Source organism: Lynx rufus, unplaced genomic scaffold, assembly GCF_022079265.1.
Source record: "Lynx rufus isolate CCGP_SWC_20201006 ecotype Redwood Valley unplaced genomic scaffold, mLynRuf1.p SCAF_19, whole genome shotgun sequence".
Taxonomy (NCBI): domain Eukaryota; kingdom Metazoa; phylum Chordata; class Mammalia; order Carnivora; family Felidae; genus Lynx; species Lynx rufus.
The window spans coordinates 19,894,504-19,902,560 of NW_025814833.1; the positions used below are offsets into that span (position 1 = coordinate 19,894,504).

An 8,057-nucleotide genomic window follows, 5' to 3' on the forward strand; every position below is an offset into this window, starting at 1 on the left:
TCCTTTGTTGAGTGGTACAACTTTGCAGAAACAAAAAAAATGCATATCATAAAAATAGTTCTTTTGTTAGCAATATGACAGTTTGAAGCACCTGATAGCAATTTGGCATGTAACTGTGTTCTTAATTCTTGCAAATTTAAGATAATTAATACCTTTGAAGTACTGCATGTGCCTTTTGAAAAGAACAATTTTGATTTTCACATTAGAAATCCTAGAAAATAATTGCAGCAGGTTCAGAATTTGGATGTTCTTATCTTCTAACCATCCAAAGAAATATTTTTTAAACCATGCTTTATTCTTACTTTGTATTTTTATAGTATACATATAGAAGTTATTAATTTCTGAAAATGCTCATTAAGAGCATCTTATAAAATATGGCAGATTCTAATGTAAGATGGCTCAATTTTTAAAGGTAAGAAACCTAACTGGTTAATAGATACTTTGATATATTTTAGAATATCTTTACTTGCCTCAAAAGAATAATCCATACTTTTGCTTGGTTGTGATTCCAAAGTTGACTGGGCTTCCTTGTTACAGATACTCATTTCATCACAACTGATGAATGTCTTTTGTATATAAGTACATATATACACATATATTCTTTTATAAAAAGTCTAAGTTAAAGTCAGTGTTCCTAGTATGTTGCTAGGAATGAATATTGAAATGAATCAATTGCTTGTGCTTACAATGTATAGGTTTGCAGAATCAGAAAGAAATCCCAGTTTCTCAGTAGCAAAGGAGAAAAGTCAGTTTAGACTTAAAGGAAGAAAGGAAGAAAGTATTATGCTGTTTACCTACAACACTCTCCCAGTTTTAGAATTCCTTGTATAATGCTTTTGTTTGTGTAAGCTATTTGAGAAATATAGTTGTGCTTTATTTTGGTGATTGGGTGATTGAGGAAAGTAATGAGGGCAATTTGAAGAGTAATTGCCGTTTGCTGGGATGATTTAAATTCCTGTAACTATCTCACATGTTGCTGTTTTACCTTTAAGGCAAAGTACACAATATAAAGGTAATGAAAATAACTATAATTTATTGAGCACATATTATGTGTGCTGCCTTCCTAGGTATTTTGCATACAATAAATTTACAATGCATTCTCTTCATTCAACAAATGAAGAAACTGAGAAGAAATTGGTTAAGTAACTTGCCCAAGGCACACAGGAGACAGAATTCAGTTTATTTCAGCTTGACTTAAACCTCCTGCTGTTTCCACTGTTTCATGCTACTTTCTCAAAATCTCATTTTAAGTAGCTACTAATCCATACTGCTGAATAATGAAGAAAGTATGTCTTAACAAACTGGCTTTTTAAAAAAGAAACATTTTTAAAAGCATGGTATAGGATAATTAGAAGTAAATTCCACTATTCAATCTTATTTTTCTTAGGTCAAACAAAACTCTAGCAATTTGATCCCAATAATGTGCAAACACAAATACAAGTGAAAGCCATTGTTTGTCATTTAAACTCCCCAAGTGGCCTGAGACAATGCCAGTTTACCTTCCCCTCACTAGTGGATGCATTTAGAACCCTGTCACAAAACCTACCAGAAATTCTGAGTTTATTTTTAACGTGCATTTATTTGAGAACAGAATCTTTAAAATAAAATATCAGGGTGATGGGAAGATGAGAAAAGTTATTTTCTATCACAGACACAGATATAGCTATTAAGTCTATTTTCACTTGCCACTAAAAACCAGAACTAAAGTGGCTGTAGATACCTACCTCTCAAACAATAAAAATGGATTATGCTAATGATTCCATTTATGGAAACACGACTAAAACATTAGCCATTCTCACCCAAACTCCTGTTTTTTGTCACATTTTAATCTTGATATTTTATTTTAAATGTTTACTTATTCATAGAAAGAGCACATACATGCAAGCTGGGGAGGGGCAGAGAGACAGGAAAGAGAGAGAGAGAGAAAGAGAGAGAGTGCCATGCAGGCTCTGCGCTGTCAGCAAGAGCCAGATGCTTAACTGGCTGAGCCACCCCATCACCCTGATCTTTTATTTTAAAGATTCTGTTAAAATCTACTTGCTCTATCAGTTTTGCAATGCCTTTGATTAAAAAAAAATAAAATAAAATTCTGACCCAAGACATAAGAATTAGGTTCTTCAGTATTGTGAAAAGTTTACCAACATGTTATTAGGATCTTAGTAGCTTATTCAGTGATTCGTGAATCAGGCAGCATCCAATATACAAAACAGAAAGGAGTTCCAAAGAGATAAGTGCAGGTGTTTTATAGACAGAGGTACAGAGGATTAAGGAAGCTCTACTGAGCAAATCTGATTTGATTGACTAATAAAGTTTCCCTTCTTTGGTACACAAAGAATCTTGACACATGTTTGTGTAATTTAAGTTGAGCAGACAGATTCTGATTGGTCAATTCTAAGTTACATTTCTGGGAAACTAGAGCACTCAGGAGAAAAGGAAAGTTTGTTAAGTTTTGGCAAACAGAGGGAGCTTTGCATGAGTGCCTCCCTTTTGGGCCTAGCATAATTATTTAACACTTAACAAAATAGGAGTAGCTTTTACATAGATAATTCTATACAGTGCATTTGCTGTGAAGAGTTTTCATTTTGTTTATCCGGGCAGAATTACTTACAGACAGCAATGTCCCAAATGGGCCAAATTTTAGATATCAGAATAAGTTTGATAGCCTTCTTGGTAATGGTATTTGTTTGAAATGGGTATCGTCCCAGTTGTAGAACTTAAGATATAAAAAATTCTACCAAATGTGCTTTCAATTACTTCATGTAGGAGTTCTTTTCATATAGAGAAAATGTGATAATTTATTAGTTCTTCATTAAGTAGATGTTAATTGTGTACCTACTATGTGCATGGTATGCAATTAATCAGATAGATGACCTTGCCCCTCAAGGATTTTAGAATATTGTAGGCAACATAAGATCTGCTTTTGCCCATATCAATTACCTTCTAGCAACACCAAATATACATGTGATGTTGTGATGTTAATTCTACTAATGCTTTACTAATGCAAATGCTTTACATGTTATAAATTTGGTGCAGTGGAAAAGTCACTTAGCATATGAATGAACCTAATCAGATGCTCACCACCTTGACTTTGTTTTTAACTTAACATTGGACACTCTATACTTTTCACAAAGTATTGTCTTTGTGAATAAAATGTCTCCAAGGGAGTCACTCAGCATACATTAGGTTCAGCTGAAGCTCAAAGACAGGGAGTAGGAAAACTTTATAGTGAAAAAATGGGAATGCTTCAGGTATGTTGTGATTTGAGGCTGTTGGTATACAGAAGCTGAATATGGGCTTACCAGAAGCAGAGCACACTATGTGGTTGGTTTGGGGAACACATTTGGCTTTCTTTGGTTGGTCCTTAATTGAAATTGGAGGCAAAATTAAGCTGGCAGTCATTGACCAAGTCTTGACCTATTGACCAAGTCTTGACCTTTCTGGGTGGAGGCTACAGAGGCTGTAGGTCAGGATTCTATTTTCATATATAGTCTAGTCATTGTTTGTGTATTCATTCAGTCTCTCATTGTCAAACATTGTTATCACTCATGTTCAACACTTTTGTGAGTACCTACTATGTTCCAGGCAGTGCTTTAGGTACCAGCAAGAGACAATGACCAACACAGGAAAAAACAAAAATCCCTGCCCTCGGAAAGATTATATCTTTTTTAATTTTTTAATTTAAATTCAAGTTAGTTAACATACAGTGTAGTATTGGTTTCAGGATAGAACCCAGTGATACATAAATTTCATATATGAATGCTCATCCCAACAACTTCCCTCCTTAAAGCCCATCACCCATTTAGCCCATCCCTCCACCCACTTCCCCCCAGCAACCCTCATTTTGTTCTCTGTATTTAAGAGTCCTTTATTGTTTCCCTCCCTCTCTGTTTTTGTCTTACTTTTCCTACTAGTTTTAAATAGAACAGACAAACAAGGTTATACTGAGAAAGGTGACACTGAAAAATAGAGTTGAGAAAAAAAGAATTCCTGGAAAAAAGCATTCCAGGAAGAAGGAACAGTGAGTTTACAGATTCTGAGGCTATGATATGCTAATGTATTTTATGATAACATGAAGGCCATGTGGCCTGAATAAATAAGGGGGAATAGTGGAAGGAGATGTGATCAGGGAGGGAAATTAATATATATATATAACAGAAATAGAAATAAAATTTAAATTTTATAAATAAAATATATAGTTATATATAACTATGTAGAGTTAAAAACAAATATAAATAAAATATAAAATATAAAAATTTATATAATTACAAATCTATTATATGTAAACACTAATTCTAAATACATTTGGTGAGAATAATTAGGCTGTTTTCATGCCTCAAGCATCCAATTTACCTCTATTTGTTTAGGTTAAAGAAAGAAAATTCTGATTCACTCACATAAGTAGATTAAATAACAGACTTTTTAAAAATAACATGTCTTACAACCTTAGTATTGGTTTCAACTGATTTGATTTTTGTCTCCTAAGTATTTAAGTTAGATAAGAAAGAAATAAAAATTTTAATAAATACTGAAACCAATATGATGTAATACTTATTTTCTTTTTTTCCTTTCTTTCTTTCCTTTTTTTTTTTATTTGAGATCAGGAGGCATTTTATTGACCTGATGGATAGGATATTCATCTACTTGCTCCACTGCAGATACTCCACCTACCCTCCCATGTCCTTTCACACAAGTGTATGAAGGGGGCCCTCTTATGGCAAAGACATTTTCAGTGTTCCTCCAGGGACAGAACCAGGGACTTCCCTGAGTGTATTCTGAGACCTGGGCTCTGGCTTTCAGTGTTGTTTTGTATTTCTCTGTCATCTCCTTATGTAGGGGCACCAGGTCCAGGAAGGGGACCTGCCCTTCCACCTCACAGATGTAGGCCCCCAGGCAGTACTTTCAGGGGCCAAAGTGAGTCGGGTGAGAAAGCTGCTTTTTCTGTTCCTCTTTATCAAGGGTTTCTTTGTTCTTCCCCAATATTTTTTGATATGCTCCATGATATCTTTATTACCCTTGGTCTTCACATCCGCGAGGACCTGCTACCCGGAATCCAGATAGAACTGCAGGAAGGGGGACAGTCTCATGTTCTTAAACACCATGATCTGCACTCAAAGGTTTTTGTACTGGATTTGAGATATGTTGAAAAACACAAGGGGCGCCTGGGTGGCGCAGTCGGTTAAGCGTCCGACTTCATCCAGGTCACGATCTCGCGGTCCGGGAGTTCGAGCCCCCCGTCAGGCTCTGGGCTGATGGCTCGGACCCTGGAGCCTGTTTCCGATTCTGTGTCTCCCTCTCTCTCTGCCCCTCCCCCATTCATGCTCTGTCTCTCTCTGTCCCAAAAATAAACGTTGAAAAAAAAAATTAAAAAAAAAAAAAAAACAAAACACAAATTTCCTGGCCTCCTCGCCCAGCTCCCCATGCGTCCTGTAGTTCACAGTCATGACCTTCACTGACTTTGAACACTATGCTACCTGGCTCAGGTACTGCAGGGTGCAGTGGATCAGGAAGCAGCCCTTCCTGGGCATGGCGCTGGAGGTGTCGAGCCGCGAATCTAGCAGCAAGGAGAGACCCAGAACTGCAGACGCAGCTGACCCAGCGGACCTCACACCGCTTTGCTTCACCGCTGGTTTCCACTTCCTGCACAGATGCAGAGGAGATGCCTCCGGTGGCAGGCAGCCACTACTAGTGAATTAAACATGTGCTGAACAGATGTTTCTGTGCTTTGCTGAGCATTTAATTGAGTGTGGCTTAGATACTCTATAGTCATAGATTGGCTTATATAATTTACTTTCATAATTGTAGATCAGACATTTTTTAAAGACCAGTTCAGCTCTGTAAACTTCTTAATCAATGGCACACTTACAAAATTTTCATGTATCTTCTAGAAATGTCAGGAACTCTTTTATTCTCAGTTCTGCGTAAAAAATGTGGCAATTTGACAACCCAAGTAAATGGGAGAGGGGTCTCAACAAGAAGTCAACATTTGGTATATTACATATTGGACTGTGCGTTTTCCATTTATTGGTAAATTCATTAAGGCAAATAAAGACCACATGTAGGTCAACCATTTCTGGAATCTCTAAGCACTGTCAATCACAGTGAATTACTACTGAATTAGCATAGGTATTCATAGAAACTTTTATGGCTTTGATTTGGAATATATAAACCAATGAATAATTTAAGCTTAAATATCAACTTTTACCTGAATATAACACATAGAATAACAGAAAATATCAACTTTCACCTGAATACAACACATATAGTAATAGAAAATGGGGTTTACATTCAATTATCATTTTGAGGGTCCTCTACCTCCTAGGTCTAATTTTATAATCTGGGAAGAAAGTGACTCTCTTTATTAGGATACTGACATGTATTTCTACTGATATGTATATAGTCGACAATAAAAATGACAGAATCTGTCAATCAAAGCTTGCAATGTGTTAATTTTGTTTCTTTCTGTTTCCTGCATCAATGTGATTTTATGTCATTGAAGATGTTTTTTAAAGTGTTTTTAAGGTATTTGCCACAGTACACTTTAGTTAATCAGTGATGAGCCATAGTCTTCCATTTTTTTTTCTAAATTATTTTGTTTGGTGTGTGTGTGTGTGTGTGTGTGTGTGTAAGAACACAACCCACCAGTCTTGCTTTTTTATGGATGTAGAAGGTGCACTAAACCATCATATTTAAATATGTTTTGCTAATTGGCCATCCCTTTCATTTATATAATAGTAAAGAAAGAACAATAAACAAGTCATTTTACTAACACAAGCATTTAATTTTCAATCAAGACACTAAAGTATGGTTTTAAAAGTACCCTTGAAATACAATCTCATTGCTTATTGAATAAACTATTATTCAAAGGAGATAGGCACTAATTAACTAAATAATGCTAGAAAGAAGCTGAATCCGGGCAATGGCAGTCAAAAAGAATTAACATGAAGCCAAAATGAAGAGATCTCAGATCCATTCAGACTTGTGTTTCATAGGCTTTGGAATTTTGGAAAATCAGTCATATCCTATTCAATAGTTTGATTGATTCTTGTAGACAATAATTAAAAAGGAATATTATGTAGCAGTTGTGTTAACACAATAATGTGATATTTACTGTCATTGAAATGGGTGGACTTTGTATTATATACTCCCTAGAATTTGATTCATCTTTGAACACTATGGCCACACGACTAGAAATTGCTACCAGTTAGGAGTTTGAATGGAAACTATTTTTTTCCAGAGATATGACATCCACTCTTACCAACTGTACTTTTTCTCTGAGACCCATAACTATGCTTAAGAAGAAGTGAGATAAGTCAGAGAAAGACAACATTGTTTGAACTTACTTACATGTGGAATCTAAAAAGGGTGTATTAAAAAAAAAAGAGTAAAATGGTGGTTACCGGAGGCCAAGGGTGGGTGGGGGAATAGGAGAGATGTTTAAGAGTATAGACTTGCAACTAGTAAATAAGTCCTAGAGATCTAATGCATAGCATAGTGATTATAGACAACAATACTGCATTATGAATATCAAACTTGATAAGATACTTAGATTGTAATTATTATGGTCACAAAAAAGAAATGATAATTATGTGACATGATATAGGTGTTAGCTAATGACAATAGTGGCAATCATATTGCAATATATAAATGTATCAAATGAACATGTAGTACACCTTAAGCTTATACAATATTATGTATCGAATATAATTCAATTTTTAAAAGTGGATAAGCATACGTACATACTTAGCAAATTTCAAAGAAATACAATGCCTATGCATAGACATGGGCCTTCTGACATAAAAGTGTTATCAATGAGATTTTATGAGGAAATCATCTAATTTTAAAAATGTCTCTCTACAGTCACACATATGCATTAAACACCAATCCTAACATTTTTTAATAATAATCGAGTTGCCACCTTCTCTTTATATACTCAAGAATTTGGCCAACTTGATCTGGCCTTCTCCTATTATATTTTACAATGTCACTTGGCCTCTTTTTATATATAGAAAATATTTTCAGGGACACGGCCTACATATAGAAAGAAACCAAGTGACAAG

General features: G+C 35.2%; 1 pseudogene; it reads right to left on the minus strand.

The window, feature by feature from the left end:
* Nucleotides 1-4,587: 4,587 nt before the first annotated feature.
* On the minus strand, nucleotides 4,588-5,525 carry LOC124513816 (28S ribosomal protein S25, mitochondrial-like; annotated as a pseudogene).
* Nucleotides 5,526-8,057: the final 2,532 nt, after the last annotated feature.